We start from the raw sequence: 18705 nt of genomic DNA on the forward strand, positions 1-18705 counted from the left end.
GCTGCCCGCCATTAAAGTGAAATGGTATTCACGCCTCTCCACGCCCATGGGGGCATGGGGAAGCGTGAATATTCATTTCTCTTTAGCAGCGGGGACAGGCTCCTGTCCAGCTGCTGCTCTCTGGCACCAGGAGGGCCCCCCTTGATTCAGGGGCCCCATAACAGCTGGGTGTGCCGCTATTAGTGACACTCTACTGGCTGGGGGGCCCCTGGAGCAGTGGGGGCCCCAGGCAGCTGCTGGCCAATATGCCATCAGGTGTCAGTGCCTGGGCCCACCGGAGAATCCTCCGGTTCTCCGGTGGGCCAGTCCGACCCTGTATATGTACTTTATTTCTCCTTTTCTCTGTTTTCAGATTTTGCTCCTTGAATTTAAGCCCTGATGTGTTCTGATTTGTGCGTACATTCTTCTTTTCCCACTTATGATAATAAGGAACTGCGTGTCAACAAAGAGGATGCATGATGTCCTATCCACTACATGTCGACATTAAGGACTCATTTTTTATTCATTTTATATTTTTTTTCACTTAAGTGTATATTTTTTATTGCTGGATCTTGTGGTATATTTGCTTTATGCACTGCATGCACGTGATCTTTTCATGTAATTTTTTAATTGCTGACTTTTGCAGCATCTCCACTATGTGCACTTTATGTGTTTTCGTTATATAAATATAGATTTACAAGTTTTTTACATAGTTATTTTTCACTTTTTTTTTTATTTTTCTTTGCGCTAGGTTTGCCCCATCTCATATCATGATTTTTTGGGGAATTTTTAGCTAATTGTCACTTATATAAATTGTTACATACCCTTGTGTTTATCCATACTTGTGACACTGCATTTATAGTCTCCACACTCCCCCCCTTTTTTTAGATATATTCCACAACTTTCATCCTCATTACCGGTTCCCTCTTATATTTTCACTACCGGCTCCTTCTTTTTCGTCATTACACATTGTGTCCTACCCTTTGCGCAGTATCAGATTTCCCATCATGGCCTACGAGTCATTGTTAGCAATGTGCGCTTGTGTCTGCCGGCTGGACTGGGTTGCCATGGTAACCCGTCGCATCACTACTGACATGTCAGAGGTGGGCGGGGACTGATGACGTGGGACGCCGGATCCGCCGCTTCCAGCTCCATGCAGGGCTGACGCGAGCGCCATACCTCCCACAGCATTTAAAAAGCCAGCACTACTATCCGTTCATATCTACGGCCCCCCAGGAAGAAGAGATAGCGAAACGCGCGTCGGGGTTTTTCCCTCCTAAGCGCCTTCATTTTCACAGGTACTGGCAGCACTTCTTTTGGTAACCCCTTTGCTGTGACCCTGTTGTTACAATGGTCTCTATGCACTTTCAAGCACTTGCACCTTAATATATTTACTTTGTTGGGCATATCTGTCTCTTATCTTTCCATGTGCAATATAATATTTTAAAACTTACTACCCGGGTTGTGTATGAGTTCACACTCAACACGTATTCACATAGACTTCGCAATAGTGTGCTGCCAACACACTCATATATCTATATGTTTCTGTATACACTGTATCTGTGTTGAAAGTAATCTTTCCACTGGGTTGACATTATAAAATCATTCACAGCATTCGGTTACAATATATATATATTTTTTTTATAAAATGTGTGTATTTATCTGCTTCACTTGATTTTTAATTGGCTGCTGGGACGTCACTCTGCTTAGGGTTCTTCACCCTTCCTGCTGTATTATGTACATATTTTTTCTCTAGAATCTGTTTTTATTTGACTTATATTAGAAAAAGTTTTCATTTTATCTTGGGTTGTGCACTTCCCTCCTTTTGGGTATAACATTGTCAACAGTGCGCACGCGCCGGGCATAGACACGGTATGCGCTGACTGATGCGCTATTTTATTCAACTGTCAAATAAATTGCACCATTGAATTAACTTGATTCACCCCGCCAGCATTCGGTTTGAGTCATGGAGGTGGGGTGCCGCAGCTTCTGTCACTGCTCTGAATATACAGCGGCCCCCGGCCCTGACTGACACTGGCTCTACATTGAGGCCTGCTGTCAGTGCAGGCACCGGGCAGCATAATAACGCTATTATCCTGCAGACCTGCAGGTTTAGGTCGTTATTTCTGGTGACGGGTTCCCTTTAGTTTTGTAGTACTTTACTTCCATATAATGGGGCCAGAGTCAGTGTGTGCGCATACCGCGATCTCCGGAGCCATTTATTGAAGACACTATAGGAATTCGCACACCACATACACTTTCCTTCTTGGTGCTTGTCCTGTCTGGTCTGAAAGGTGACTGGCGGCTGGGAGGTTCAGTACCCACAGTCCTGGTGTCTCACCAGCAGAGCAGCAGACCCCGGTGTCCTCATCCCCACCGGTGAAGCCGCTGCCACAGTCAATATGATGGAGATGGCCCCGATCACATCAGATAGCGCCGCCCCTCCTCTCCAATAAAATGGCGTCAAAGTCCTGTATGCGCATGCGCTGACTGTGGCGCCAAAGGCTTCTGACAGAAGGACACATCTCCGGCTATATTATAGATATGTGTATATACACACAGGCATGACCCAACGTGTTGGCGCACTTTAAATTGTTCTAGGAAGTGAAATATTTCTTACATAAAATGATTGCAGTTACACTTGTTTTGTTCTACATATATTTCTTACCATTGTGTGGCACTTTCCAAAATTGTGGATAAACAAGTTTGTTTCAAGCACATGATACTCGTTCAGGTGACAGGTGTGGGCATTGAACCCACAACCCCATGTCTGTGCCCATCACTAAGTGGCGTTCCCTTCTCTGAGATGGCTGGAGATGCAGCATTCTACAGCCAGCCAATCACAGCGCTTGTTCATGAATATATGCAAATTAGCTCATGGGAAAAACAACCGACTTCACAACAAATTTCTCCTAAATATTCAGCAGGGGCGGTCATTTTCTCAGCAGGGGCAGTCATTTTCTCAGCAGGGGAGGGTCATTTTCTCAGCAGGTCACTGTTGATTTTTTTTTTAAAGTCTCCATAAGGTAAGCGTCTGTGCCATCACCGACATATAAATAGAGAGGAGGTATGTATATATAACTGTGTGCGGTGGAACCAGGGATCATGGAGTGTCATGGCATCTATGAAGCTGCACCTTGTTAGGTGGAGATGGAGGTGTCATGTCATATATGAAGCTACATGATGGACGTGCTGAGATCGAGGTAGTTTCATATATGGGCTACGTGATGTTAGGTGGATGTGCTGAGATCATGGTAGTTACATGAAGTGGTCTCCCCCACGGCACACACCTTTTTCCTACAGGTTTGGAGCTTAGTGATGGTTGCAGTGCTGGGGTTGAGGGTTCAATGCCCACACCTGCCACCTGAACGTGCTTGAATCAAACTTGTTTATCCACAATTTTGGAAAGTGCCACACAATGGTAAAAAATATATGTAGAAGAAAACAAGTGTAATTGCAATAATTTTATGGGAGAAATATTTCATTTCCTGGAAAAATTTAATGTGTGCCAACACGTTCAGTCATGACTGCAGTATATATATGAAAATTGTAAATTCACACTGAAGGCATCAAAACTATGAATTAACACATGTGGAATTAGATACTTAACAGAAAAGTGTGAAAAATTCTGAAAATATGTCTTATATTCTAGGTTCTTCAAAGTAGCCACCTTTTGCTTTGATGACTGCTTTGCACACTCTTGGCATTCTCCTGGCTGTAAAAATTATTTAACCCCTTCAGATGAATTTACAGCGTGGGACAAGACTGAACGACGGAAGGTATGGGATATTGTTGATTTGTTATTTTAACTTTGTTTCAGGTGACAAGGGTCTTCAATTGGATTAAGAGTATAATAAACTATTACAACACCCTGTGTCTTTATTTCATTAAAATACTTTATTCCTAATGTGTGTGTGTTTTATTAACCATTTACTGGTATTGGATTAATAATGGATGGGTGTCCTATTGACTCCTCTCCATTATTAACCTGGCTTAATGTCTCCATACAATAGCAAGGAGACATTAACCCTTTATTACCCCTTATCCCACCGCTACACGGGAATGGGAAGAGAGTGGCAAAGTGCCAGAATAGGCGCATCTTACAGATGTGCCTTTTCTGGGGTGGCTGGGGGCAGATGTTTTTAGCCACGGGGGGCCAATAACCATGGTACCTCCCTAGGCTATTAATATCTGCCCTCGGTCACTGGCTTTACCACTCTGGCGGAGAAAATTGCGCGGGAGCCCACGCCATTTTTCCCCGTGATTTAACCCTTTATTTTAACAGCTAGCGCCCTCAAATTTTACACACAGACACTTCTTACATTAGTAGTCAGGAATATCTAATAAAATAAGGGATAGGAAATGGTTTACTGTATGTAAACCATGTCTCATATCCTGTCGGGTTTGTGAAGGAGATAGCAAAAGCCGGCAATTGAATTACCGGCTTTTCTGCTATCTAGCGCTGCAATAAATATAAATATATATATATATATAGGTGTCTCACTGACATATATATAGGCATATAAACCTATTCTATGTGTATATATCTACTCTATTCTAACCTGTCAGTGTGATTTTACTGTACACTGCGCTGAATTACTGGCTTTTCAAAGGACACCGGTGCGTAAAAATCGGACAGCAATACGGATGTCATACGGATGTTGCGATAAAAAAATCGCATGACACTCGCATGATTTTCCTCCATTTTTTCGGTCCGTAAATCGGACTTTTTTTTTTCTCTCAAGTGGAAAAGAGGCCTTAGCGATATCCCATTACGTTCTTATATGGCCATTTCAAGGGAATGTGTCATCAGAAAATAGTCTATTGGTCTTTATTTTCCGGTTCTTATTGGGAAATGTGGATGTTTGATGGCTTTCTATCTTTCAAATCACTGCCTGTGTGTGTGTGTGTGTACATACAGCTCTGGCAAAAATTGCTCTTTTATTCTATAAACTACTGACAACATGTCTCCAAAGTTCCAAGCAATAAATTTTGTATTTAGTTTCTGAAAATGAGAAATGGTCAAAATAACAAAAAAAGGCATTGCTTGCAGACCTCAAATAATGCCAAGAAAAACCCAACAAGTTCATAATCATTTAGAAACAACAATAATGTTTTAACTCAGGAAGAGTTCAGAAATCAATATTTTGTGGAATAACCATGATTTTAAATCACAGCTTTTTTTCGTCTTGGCATGCTTTCCACCAGTCTTTCACACTGCTTTTGGGTGACCTTATGCCACTCCTGGTACAAAAATGTAAGCAGTTCTTCTTTGTTTGATGGCTTGTGACTATCCATCTTCCTCTTGATTACATTCCAGAGGTTTTCAATGGGGTTCAGGTCTGGAGATTGTGCTGGCCCTGACAGGGATTTGATGTGGTGGTCTTTAATCCACACCTTGATTGGCCTCGATGTGTGGCATGGCACATTGTCCTGCTGGAAAAAACAGTCCTCAGTCCTGAGCAGAAGGAATCAACTATTTTTCCAGGATAACCTTGTTCCAAATGACATACATGGGGCTTTTTTCCTTGTAAAAACTGCCTAGCATGTACCAACATGGATAAGGCTGTGAACTTTAAATCCACCAATGGAGACAGAATTTTTAACATCACCCACAATATTACATGTGTTACTGACCATGTTATCTATTACGCCTCCTGTCCCTGTCCTTTGGTATACATAGGGATGACCATGCGACAACTGAAGATGCGAACCAGGGAGCATGTTCACGATATAATAAAATGCCCGTGATGTGAGGGATTTTACACTACTGAAACCGATACCTCGCAATTTTAAAACAGCCCATGTCTCTAATCCAAACCTGCTTAGAGTGATCGGCATTGATCGAATTCTGAAGGACTCAAGAGATGGAGATATTAAGACCAAATTGGCCCAGTTGGAGACTAGAAGGATTTAAAAAAATGATTCACTTTAATCTAATGGACTAAATGAAGTCATTAGTTTTTATCTACATGTACAGTGTCGGACTGGAGCACCTTGGGTCCACCAGAGAAAATCATTCTTGGGGCCCACTATGTAGCTACATAGAAACAAATGCAAGACCACCAATTGTGTTGTAAAAGACGCTAATATCAGGGTATAATATAAGGTAGTACACGTCTTAATTATGTAGCAGGGGTTGGGGTAAACCCCTCATAAAATATAATGTAGCCCCCTCATATAATATAATGTAGCCTCCCACAGAATATAATGCAGCCCCCCACAGAATTATAATGTAGCCCCTCATAGGGTATAATGCAGCCCCCTGAAAGGGTATAATGCAGCCCCCTCCACCATCACCATTGTTCTCCCCCTCCACCATTGTACTCATTACCACCTCCATCATTGCCTCTTCCCCACCACCATTGTCCTTTACACCACAACCATCATTGCTTTCTTCCCCACCACCATCATTGCTTCCCCCACCACCATCATCATCATCACTGCCTCCCCCACCACCACCATAATCATTGCCTCCACTACCACCATCATTGCTTCCCCACCATCATCATCATTGCCTCCCCCACCACGATCATCATCATTGCCCCACCACCATCATCATCGCCCCAACCACCATCATCATTGCCTCCAGCACCATCATCATCATTGCCCCACCACCATCATCATTGCCCCCACCACCATCATCATTGCCTCCAGCACCATCATCATTGCCTCCCCCCACACACAGCTGCAGGCAGGGACACACACGCAGGCAGGCAGAGACGCACACACAGACACACAAACAGCCGCACACACGCAGGCACACACACGCAGGCAGAGACACACACACAGGCACACACAGGCAAGCACACACACACGCAGGTACACACACGCACAGCACCCACTCACTTCTCCGCACGTTCCCAGCAGCCGCAGCACATCCCGGCAACTTTCTCTCTGACACAGCCGCGCTGAATGATGACGTCATCCAGCCGTGCTGAGTCATACAGGAAGTTCCGGGCAGGAAGGAGGACGGCGTGGATCCCTGCAGCTCTGCTCTGGTCCCAAGCGGCAGGGATCGCAATCAAGGATCGCCGCCCATTAGGGGCCCACCTTCGGGGCCCCCCATTCAGCAGCAGCGGCGGGCAGTATTAGCCTCAACCTGCGGCTAACGCTGCCCGCCATTAAAGTGAAATGGTATTCACGCCTCTCCACGCCCATGGGGGCATGGGGAAGCGTGAATATTCATTTCTCTTTAGCAGCGGGGACAGGCTCCTGTCCAGCTGCTGCTCTCTGGCACCAGGAGGGCCCCCCTTGATTCAGGGGCCCCATAACAGCTGGGTGTGCCGCTATTAGTGACACTCTACTGGCTGGGGGGCCCCTGGAGCAGTGGGGGCCCCAGGCAGCTGCTGGCCAATATGCCATCAGGTGTCAGTGCCTGGGCCCACCGGAGAATCCTCCGGTTCTCCGGTGGGCCAGTCCGACCCTGTATATGTACTTTATTTCTCCTTTTCTCTGTTTTCAGATTTTGCTCCTTGAATTTAAGCCCTGATGTGTTCTGATTTGTGCGTACATTCTTCTTTTCCCACTTATGATAATAAGGAACTGCGTGTCAACAAAGAGGATGCATGATGTCCTATCCACTACATGTCGACATTAAGGACTCATTTTTTATTCATTTTATATTTTTTTTCACTTAAGTGTATATTTTTTATTGCTGGATCTTGTGGTATATTTGCTTTATGCACTGCATGCACGTGATCTTTTCATGTAATTTTTTAATTGCTGACTTTTGCAGCATCTCCACTATGTGCACTTTATGTGTTTTCGTTATATAAATATAGATTTACAAGTTTTTTACATAGTTATTTTTCACTTTTTTTTTTATTTTTCTTTGCGCTAGGTTTGCCCCATCTCATATCATGATTTTTTGGGGAATTTTTAGCTAATTGTCACTTATATAAATTGTTACATACCCTTGTGTTTATCCATACTTGTGACACTGCATTTATAGTCTCCACACTCCCCCCCTTTTTTTAGATATATTCCACAACTTTCATCCTCATTACCGGTTCCCTCTTATATTTTCACTACCGGCTCCTTCTTTTTCGTCATTACACATTGTGTCCTACCCTTTGCGCAGTATCAGATTTCCCATCATGGCCTACGAGTCATTGTTAGCAATGTGCGCTTGTGTCTGCCGGCTGGACTGGGTTGCCATGGTAACCCGTCGCATCACTACTGACATGTCAGAGGTGGGCGGGGACTGATGACGTGGGACGCCGGATCCGCCGCTTCCAGCTCCATGCAGGGCTGACGCGAGCGCCATACCTCCCACAGCATTTAAAAAGCCAGCACTACTATCCGTTCATATCTACGGCCCCCCAGGAAGAAGAGATAGCGAAACGCGCGTCGGGGTTTTTCCCTCCTAAGCGCCTTCATTTTCACAGGTACTGGCAGCACTTCTTTTGGTAACCCCTTTGCTGTGACCCTGTTGTTACAATGGTCTCTATGCACTTTCAAGCACTTGCACCTTAATATATTTACTTTGTTGGGCATATCTGTCTCTTATCTTTCCATGTGCAATATAATATTTTAAAACTTACTACCCGGGTTGTGTATGAGTTCACACTCAACACGTATTCACATAGACTTCGCAATAGTGTGCTGCCAACACACTCATATATCTATATGTTTCTGTATACACTGTATCTGTGTTGAAAGTAATCTTTCCACTGGGTTGACATTATAAAATCATTCACAGCATTCGGTTACAATATATATATATTTTTTTAATAAAATGTGTGTATTTATCTGCTTCACTTGATTTTTAATTGGCTGCTGGGACGTCACTCTGCTTAGGGTTCTTCACCCTTCCTGCTGTATTATGTACATATTTTTTCTCTAGAATCTGTTTTTATTTGACTTATATTAGAAAAAGTTTTCATTTTATCTTGGGTTGTGCACTTCCCTCCTTTTGGGTATAACATTGTCAACAGTGCGCACGCGCCGGGCATAGACACGGTATGCGCTGACTGATGCGCTATTTTATTCAACTGTCAAATAAATTGCACCATTGAATTAACTTGATTCACCCCGCCAGCATTCGGTTTGAGTCATGGAGGTGGGGTGCCGCAGCTTCTGTCACTGCTCTGAATATACAGCGGCCCCCGGCCCTGACTGACACTGGCTCTACATTGAGGCCTGCTGTCAGTGCAGGCACCGGGCAGCATAATAACGCTATTATCCTGCAGACTAACCGCATATCTGCAGGTTTAGGTCGTTATTTCTGGTGACGGGTTCCCTTTAGTTTTGTAGTACTTTACTTCCATATAATGGGGCCAGAGTCAGTGTGTGCGCATACCGCGATCTCCGGAGCCATTTATTGAAGACACTATAGGAATTCGCACACCACATACACTTTCCTTCTTGGTGCTTGTCCTGTCTGGTCTGAAAGGTGACTGGCGGCTGGGAGGTTCAGTACCCACAGTCCTGGTGTCTCACCAGCAGAGCAGCAGACCCCGGTGTCCTCATCCCCACCGGTGAAGCCGCTGCCACAGTCAATATGATGGAGATGGCCCCGATCACATCAGATAGCGCCGCCCCTCCTCTCCAATAAAATGGCGTCAAAGTCCTGTATGCGCATGCGCTGACTGTGGCGCCAAAGGCTTCTGACAGAAGGACACATCTCCAGCTATATTATAGATATGTGTATATACACACAGGCATGACCCAACGTGTTGGCGCACTTTAAATTGTTCTAGGAAGTGAAATATTTCTTACATAAAATGATTGCAGTTACACTTGTTTTGTTCTACATATATTTCTTACCATTGTGTGGCACTTTCCAAAATTGTGGATAAACAAGTTTGTTTCAAGCACATGATACTCGTTCAGGTGACAGGTGTGGGCATTGAACCCACAACCCCATGTCTGTGCCCATCACTAAGTGGCGTTCCCTTCTCTGAGATGGCTGGAGATGCAGCATTCTACAGCCAGCCAATCACAGCGCTTGTTCATGAATATATGCAAATTAGCTCATGGGAAAAACAACCGACTTCACAACAAATTTCTCCTAAATATTCAGCAGGGGCGGTCATTTTCTCAGCAGGGGCAGTCATTTTCTCAGCAGGGGAGGGTCATTTTCTCAGCAGGTCACTGTTGATTTTTTTTTTAAAGTCTCCATAAGGTAAGCGTCTGTGCCATCACCGACATATAAATAGAGAGGAGGTATGTATATATAACTGTGTGCGGTGGAACCAGGGATCATGGAGTGTCATGGCATCTATGAAGCTGCACCTTGTTAGGTGGAGATGGAGGTGTCATGTCATATATGAAGCTACATGATGGACGTGCTGAGATCGAGGTAGTTTCATATATGGGCTACGTGATGTTAGGTGGATGTGCTGAGATCATGGTAGTTACATGAAGTGGTCTCCCCCACGGCACACACCTTTTTCCTACAGGTTTGGAGCTTAGTGATGGTTGCAGTGCTGGGGTTGAGGGTTCAATGCCCACACCTGCCACCTGAACGTGCTTGAATCAAACTTGTTTATCCACAATTTTGGAAAGTGCCACACAATGGTAAAAAATATATGTAGAAGAAAACAAGTGTAATTGCAATAATTTTATGGGAGAAATATTTCATTTCCTGGAAAAATTTAATGTGTGCCAACACGTTCAGTCATGACTGCAGTATATATATGAAAATTGTAAATTCACACTGAAGGCATCAAAACTATGAATTAACACATGTGGAATTAGATACTTAACAGAAAAGTGTGAAAAATTCTGAAAATATGTCTTATATTCTAGGTTCTTCAAAGTAGCCACCTTTTGCTTTGATGACTGCTTTGCACACTCTTGGCATTCTCCTGGCTGTAAAAATTATTTAACCCCTTCAGATGAATTTACAGCGTGGGACAAGACTGAACGACGGAAGGTATGGGATATTGTTGATTTGTTATTTTAACTTTGTTTCAGGTGACAAGGGTCTTCAATTGGATTAAGAGTATAATAAACTATTACAACACCCTGTGTCTTTATTTCATTAAAATACTTTATTCCTAATGTGTGTGTGTTTTATTAACCATTTACTGGTATTGGATTAATAATGGATGGGTGTCCTATTGACGCCTCTCCATTATTAACCTGGCTTAATGTCTCCATACAATAGCAAGGAGACATTAACCCTTTATTACCCCTTATCCCACCGCTACACGGGAATGGGAAGAGAGTGGCAAAGTGCCAGAATAGGCGCATCTTACAGATGTGCCTTTTCTGGGGTGGCTGGGGGCAGATGTTTTTAGCCACGGGGGGCCAATAACCATGGTACCTCCCTAGGCTATTAATATCTGCCCTCGGTCACTGGCTTTACCACTCTGGCGGAGAAAATTGCGCGGGAGCCCACGCCATTTTTCCCCGTGATTTAACCCTTTATTTTAACAGCTAGCGCCCTCAAATTTTACACACAGACACTTCTTACATTAGTAGTCAGGAATATCTAATAAAATAAGGGATAGGAAATGGTTTACTGTATGTAAACCATGTCTCATATCCTGTCGGGTTTGTGAAGGAGATAGCAAAAGCCGGCAATTGAATTACCGGCTTTTCTGCTATCTAGCGCTGCAATAAATATAAATATATATATATATAGGTGTCTCACTGACATATATATAGGCATATAAACCTATTCTATGTGTATATATCTACTCTATTCTAACCTGTCAGTGTGATTTTACTGTACACTGCGCTGAATTACTGGCTTTTCAAAGGACACCGGTGCGTAAAAATCGGACAGCAATACGGATGTCATACGGATGTTGCGATAAAAAAATCGCATGACACTCGCATGATTTTCCTCCATTTTTTCGGTCCGTAAATCGGACTTTTTTTTTTCTCTCAAGTGGAAAAGAGGCCTCAGCGATATCCCATTACGTTCTTATATGGCCATTTCAAGGGAATGTGTCATCAGAAAATAGTCTATTGGTCTTTATTTTCCGGTTCTTATTGGGAAATGTGGATGTTTGATGGCTTTCTATCTTTCAAATCACTGCCTGTGTGTGTGTGTACATACAGCTCTGGCAAAAATTGCTCTTTTATTCTATAAACTACTGACAACATGTCTCCAAAGTTCCAAGCAATAAATTTTGTATTTAGTTTCTGAAAATGAGAAATGGTCAAAATAACAAAAAAAGGCATTGCTTGCAGACCTCAAATAATGCCAAAAAAAACCCAACAAGTTCATAATCATTTAGAAACAACAATAATGTTTTAACTCAGGAAGAGTTCAGAAATCAATATTTTGTGGAATAACCATGATTTTAAATCACAGCTTTTTTTCGTCTTGGCATGCTTTCCACCAGTCTTTCACACTGCTTTTGGGTGACCTTATGCCACTCCTGGTACAAAAATGTAAGCAGTTCTTCTTTGTTTGATGGCTTGTGACTATCCATCTTCCTCTTGATTACATTCCAGAGGTTTTCAATGGGGTTCAGGTCTGGAGATTGTGCTGGCCCTGACAGGGATTTGATGTGGTGGTCTTTAATCCACACCTTGATTGGCCTCGATGTGTGGCATGGCACATTGTCCTGCTGGAAAAAACAGTCCTCAGAGTTGGGGAACATTGCCTGAGCAGAAGGAATCAACTATTTTTCCAGGATAACCTTGTTCCAAATGACATACATGGGGCTTTTTTCCTTGTAAAAACTGCCTAGCATGTACCAACATGGATAAGGCTGTGAACTTTAAATCCACCAATGGAGACAGAATTTTTAACATCACCCACAATATTACATGTGTTACTGACCATGTTATCTATTACGCCTCCTGTCCCTGTCCTTTGGTATACATAGGGATGACCATGCGACAACTGAAGATGCGAACCAGGGAGCATGTTCACGATATAATAAAATGCCCGTGATGTGAGGGATTTTACACTACTGAAACCGATACCTCGCAATTTTAAAACAGCCCATGTCTCTAATCCAAACCTGCTTAGAGTGATCAGCATTGATCGAATTCTGAAGGACTCAAGAGATGGAGATATTAAGACAAAATTGGCCCAGTTGGAGACTAGAAGGATTTTAAAAAATGATTCACTTTAATCTAATGGACTAAATGAAGTCATTAGTTTTTATCTACATGTACAGTGTCGGACTGGAGCACCTTGGGTCCACCAGAGAAAATCATTCTTGGGGCCCACTATGTAGCTACATAGAAATAAATACAAGACCACCAATTGTGTTGTAAAAGACGCTAATATCAGGGTATAATATAAGGTAGTACACGTCTTAATTATGTAGCAGGGGTTGGGGTAAACCCCTCATAAAATATAATGTAGCCCCCTCATATAATATAATGTAGCCTCCCACAGAATATAATGCAGCCCCCCACAGAATTATAATGTAGCCCCTCATAGGGTATAATGCAGCCCCCTGAAAGGGTATAATGCAGCCCCCTCCACCATCACCATTGTTCTCCCCCTCCACCATTGTACTCATTACCACCTCCATCATTGCCTCTTCCCCACCACCATTGTCCTTTACACCACAACCATCATTGCTTTCTTCCCCACCACCATCATTGCTTCCCCCACCACCATCATCATCATCACTGCCTCCCCCACCACCACCATAATCATTGCCTCCACTACCACCATCATTGCTTCCCCACCATCATCATCATTGCCTCCCCCACCACGATCATCATCATTGCCCCACCACCATCATCATCGCCCCAACCACCATCATCATTGCCTCCAGCACCATCATCATCATTGCCCCACCACCATCATCATTGCCCCCACCACCATCATCATTGCCTCCAGCACCATCATCATTGCCTCCCCCCACACACAGCTGCAGGCAGGGACACACACGCAGGCAGGCAGAGACGCACACACAGACACACAAACAGCCGCACACACGCAGGCACACACACGCAGGCAGAGACACACACACAGGCACACACAGGCAAGCACACACACACGCAGGTACACACACGCACAGCACCCACTCACTTCTCCGCACGTTCCCAGCAGCCGCAGCACATCCCGGCAACTTTCTCTATGACACAGCCGCGCTGAATGATGACGTCATCCAGCCGTGCTGAGTCATACAGGAAGTTCCGGGCAGGAAGGAGGACGGCGTGGATCCCTGCAGCTCTGCTCTGGTCCCAAGCGGCAGGGATCGCAATCAAGGATCGCCGCCCATTAGGGGCCCACCTTCGGGGCCCCCCATTCAGCAGCAGCGGCGGGCAGTGTTAGCCTCAACCTGCGGCTAACGCTGCCCGCCATTAAAGTGAAATGGTATTCACGCCTCTCCACGCCCATGGGGGCATGGGGAAGCGTGAATATTCATTTCTCTTTAGCAGCGGGGACAGGCTCCTGTCCAGCTGCTGCTCTCTGGCACCAGGAGGGCCCCCCTTGATTCAGGGGCCCCATAACAGCTGGGTGTGCCGCTATTAGTGACACTCTACTGGCTGGGGGGCCCCTGGAGCAGTGGGGGCCCCAGGCAGCTGCTGGCCAATATGCCATCAGGTGTCAGTGCCTGGGCCCACCGGAGAATCCTCCGGTTCTCCGGTGGGCCAGTCCGACCCTGTATATGTACTTTATTTCCCCTTTTCTCTGTTTTCAGATTTTGCTCCTTGAATTTAAGCCCTGATGTGTTCTGATTTGTGCGTACATTCTTCTTTTCCCACTTATGATAATAAGGAACTGCGTGTCAACAAAGAGGATGCATGATGTCCTATCCACTACATGTCGACATTAAGGACTCATTTTTTATTCATTTTATATTTTTTTTCACTTAAGTGTATGTTTTTTATTGCTGGATCTTGTGGTATATTTGCTTTATGCACTGCATGCACGTGATCTTTTCATGTAATTTTTTAATTGCTGACTTTTGCAGCATCTCCACTATGTGCACTTTATGTGTTTTCGTTATATAAATATAGATTTACAAGTTTTTTACATAGTTATTTTTCACTTTTTTTTTTATTTTTCTTTGCGCTAGGTTTGCCCCATCTCATATCATGATTTTTTGGGGAATTTTTAGCTAATTGTCACTTATATAAATTGTTACATACCCTTGTGTTTATCCATACTTGTGACACTGCATTTATAGTCTCCACACTCCCCCCCTTTTTTTAGATATATTCCACAACTTTCATCCTCATTACCGGTTCCCTCTTATATTTTCACTACCGGCTCCTTCTTTTTCGTCATTACACATTGTGTCCTACCCTTTGCGCAGTATCAGATTTCCCATCATGGCCTACGAGTCATTGTTAGCAATGTGCGCTCGTGTCTGCCGGCTGGACTGGGTTGCCATGGTAACCCGTCGCATCACTACTGACATGTCAGAGGTGGGCGGGGACTGATGACGTGGGACGCCGGATCCGCCGCTTCCAGCTCCATGCAGGGCTGACGCGAGCGCCATACCTCCCACAGCATTTAAAAAGCCAGCACTACTATCCGTTCATATCTACGGCCCCCCAGGAAGAAGAGATAGCGAAACGCGCGTCGGGGTTTTTCCCTCCTAAGCGCCTTCATTTTCACAGGTACTGGCAGCACTTCTTTTGGTAACCCCTTTGCTGTGACCCTGTTGTTACAATGGTCTCTATGCACTTTCAAGCACTTGCACCTTAATATATTTACTTTGTTGGGCATATCTGTCTCTTATCTTTCCATGTGCAATATAATATTTTAAAACTTACTACCCGGGTTGTGTATGAGTTCACACTCAACACGTATTCACATAGACTTCGCAATAGTGTGCTGCCAACACACTCATATATCTATATGTTTCTGTATACACTGTATCTGTGTTGAAAGTAATCTTTCCACTGGGTTGACATTATAAAATCATTCACAGCATTCGGTTACAATATATATATATTTTTTTTATAAAATGTGTGTATTTATCTGCTTCACTTGATTTTTAATTGGCTGCTGGGACGTCACTCTGCTTAGGGTTCTTCACCCTTCCTGCTGTATTATGTACATATTTTTTCTCTAGAATCTGTTTTTATTTGACTTATATTAGAAAAAGTTTTCATTTTATCTTGGGTTGTGCACTTCCCTCCTTTTGGGTATAACATTGTCAACAGTGCGCACGCGCCGGGCATAGACACGGTATGCGCTGACTGATGCGCTATTTTATTCAACTGTCAAATAAATTGCACCATTGAATTAACTTGATTCACCCCGCCAGCATTCGGTTTGAGTCATGGAGGTGGGGTGCCGCAGCTTCTGTCACTGCTCTGAATATACAGCGGCCCCCGGCCCTGACTGACACTGGCTCTACATTGAGGCCTGCTGTCAGTGCAGGCACCGGGCAGCATAATAACGCTATTATCCTGCAGACTAACCGCATATCTGCAGGTTTAGGTCGTTATTTCTGGTGACGGGTTCCCTTTAGTTTTGTAGTACTTTACTTCCATATAATGGGGCCAGAGTCAGTGTGTGCGCATACCGCGATCTCCGGAGCCATTTATTGAAGACACTATAGGAATTCGCACACCACATACACTTTCCTTCTTGGTGCTTGTCCTGTCTGGTCTGAAAGGTGACTGGCGGCTGGGAGGTTCAGTACCCACAGTCCTGGTGTCTCACCAGCAGAGCAGCAGACCCCGGTGTCCTCATCCCCACCGGTGAAGCCGCTGCCACAGTCAATATGATGGAGATGGCCCCGATCACATCAGATAGCGCCGCCCCTCCTCTCCAATAAAATGGCGTCAAAGTCCTGTATGCGCATGCGCTGACTGTGGCGCCAAAGGCTTCTGACAGAAGGACACATCTCCGGCTATATTATAGATATGTGTATATACACACAGGCATGACCCAACGTGTTGGCGCACTTTAAATTGTTCTAGGAAGTGAAATATTTCTTACATAAAATGATTGCAGTTACACTTGTTTTGTTCTACATATATTTCTTACCATTGTGTGGCACTTTCCAAAATTGTGGATAAACAAGTTTGTTTCAAGCACATGATACTCGTTCAGGTGACAGGTGTGGGCATTGAACCCACAACCCCATGTCTGTGCCCATCACTAAGTGGCGTTCCCTTCTCTGAGATGGCTGGAGATGCAGCATTCTACAGCCAGCCAATCACAGCGCTTGTTCATGAATATATGCAAATTAGCTCATGGGAAAAACAACCGACTTCACAACAAATTTCTCCTAAATATTCAGCAGGGGCGGTCATTTTCTCAGCAGGGGCAGTCATTTTCTCAGCAGGGGAGGGTCATTTTCTCAGCAGGTCACTGTTGATTTTTTTTTTAAAGTCTCCATAAGGTAAGCGTCTGTGCCATCACCGACATATAAATAGAGAGGAGGTATGTATATATAACTGTGTGCGGTGGAACCAGGGATCATGGAGTGTCATGGCATCTATGAAGCTGCACCTTGTTAGGTGGAGATGGAGGTGTCATGTCATATATGAAGCTACATGATGGACGTGCTGAGATCGAGGTAGTTTCATATATGGGCTACGTGATGTTAGGTGGATGTGCTGAGATCATGGTAGTTACATGAAGTGGTCTCCCCCACGGCACACACCTTTTTCCTACAGGTTTGGAGCTTAGTGATGGTTGCAGTGCTGGGGTTGAGGGTTCAATGCCCACACCTGCCACCTGAACGTGCTTGAATCAAACTTGTTTATCCACAATTTTGGAAAGTGCCACACAATGGTAAAAAATATATGTAGAAGAAAACAAGTGTAATTGCAATAATTTTATGGGAGAAATATTTCATTTCCTGGAAAAATTTAATGTGTGCCAACACGTTCAGTCATGACTGCAGTATATATATGAAAATTGTAAATTCACACTGAAGGCATCAAAACTATGAATTAACACATGTGGAATTAGATACTTAACAGAAAAGTGTGAAAAATTCTGAAAATATGTCTTATATTCTAGGTTCTTCAAAGTAGCCACCTTTTGCTTTGATGACTGCTTTGCACACTCTTGGCATTCTCCTGGCTGTAAAAATTATTTAACCCCTTCAGATGAATTTACAGCGTGGGACAAGACTGAACGACGGAAGGTATGGGATATTGTTGATTTGTTATTTTAACTTTGTTTCAGGTGACAAGGGTCTTCAATTGGATTAAGAGTATAATAAACTATTACAACACCCTGTGTCTTTATTTCATTAAAATACTTTATTCCTAATGTGTGTGTGTTTTATTAACCATTTACTGGTATTGGATTAATAATGGATGGGTGTCCTATTGACGCCTCTCCATTATTAACCTGGCTTAATGTCTCCATACAATAGCAAGGAGACATTAACCCTTTATTACCCCTTATCCCACCGCTACACGGGAATGGGAAGAGAGTGGCAAAGTGCCAGAATAGGCGCATCTTACAGATGTGCCTTTTCTGGGGTGGCTGGGGGCAGATGTTTTTAGCCACGGGGGGCCAATAACCATGGTACCTCCCTAGGCTATTAATATCTGCCCTCGGTCACTGGCTTTACCACTCTGGCGGAGAAAATTGCGCGGGAGCCCACGCCATTTTTCCCCGTGATTTAACCCTTTATTTTAACAGCTAGCGCCCTCAAATTTTACACACAGACACTTCTTACATTAGTAGTCAGGAATATCTAATAAAATAAGGGATAGGAAATGGTTTACTGTATGTAAACCATGTCTCATATCCTGTCGGGTTTGTGAAGGAGATAGCAAAAGCCGGCAATTGAATTACCGGCTTTTCTGCTATCTAGCGCTGCAATAAATATAAATATATATATATATAGGTGTCTCACTGACATATAT

This window comes from Ranitomeya imitator, chromosome 2, assembly GCF_032444005.1.
Source record: "Ranitomeya imitator isolate aRanImi1 chromosome 2, aRanImi1.pri, whole genome shotgun sequence".
NCBI classification, from domain to species: Eukaryota; Metazoa; Chordata; class Amphibia; order Anura; family Dendrobatidae; genus Ranitomeya; species Ranitomeya imitator.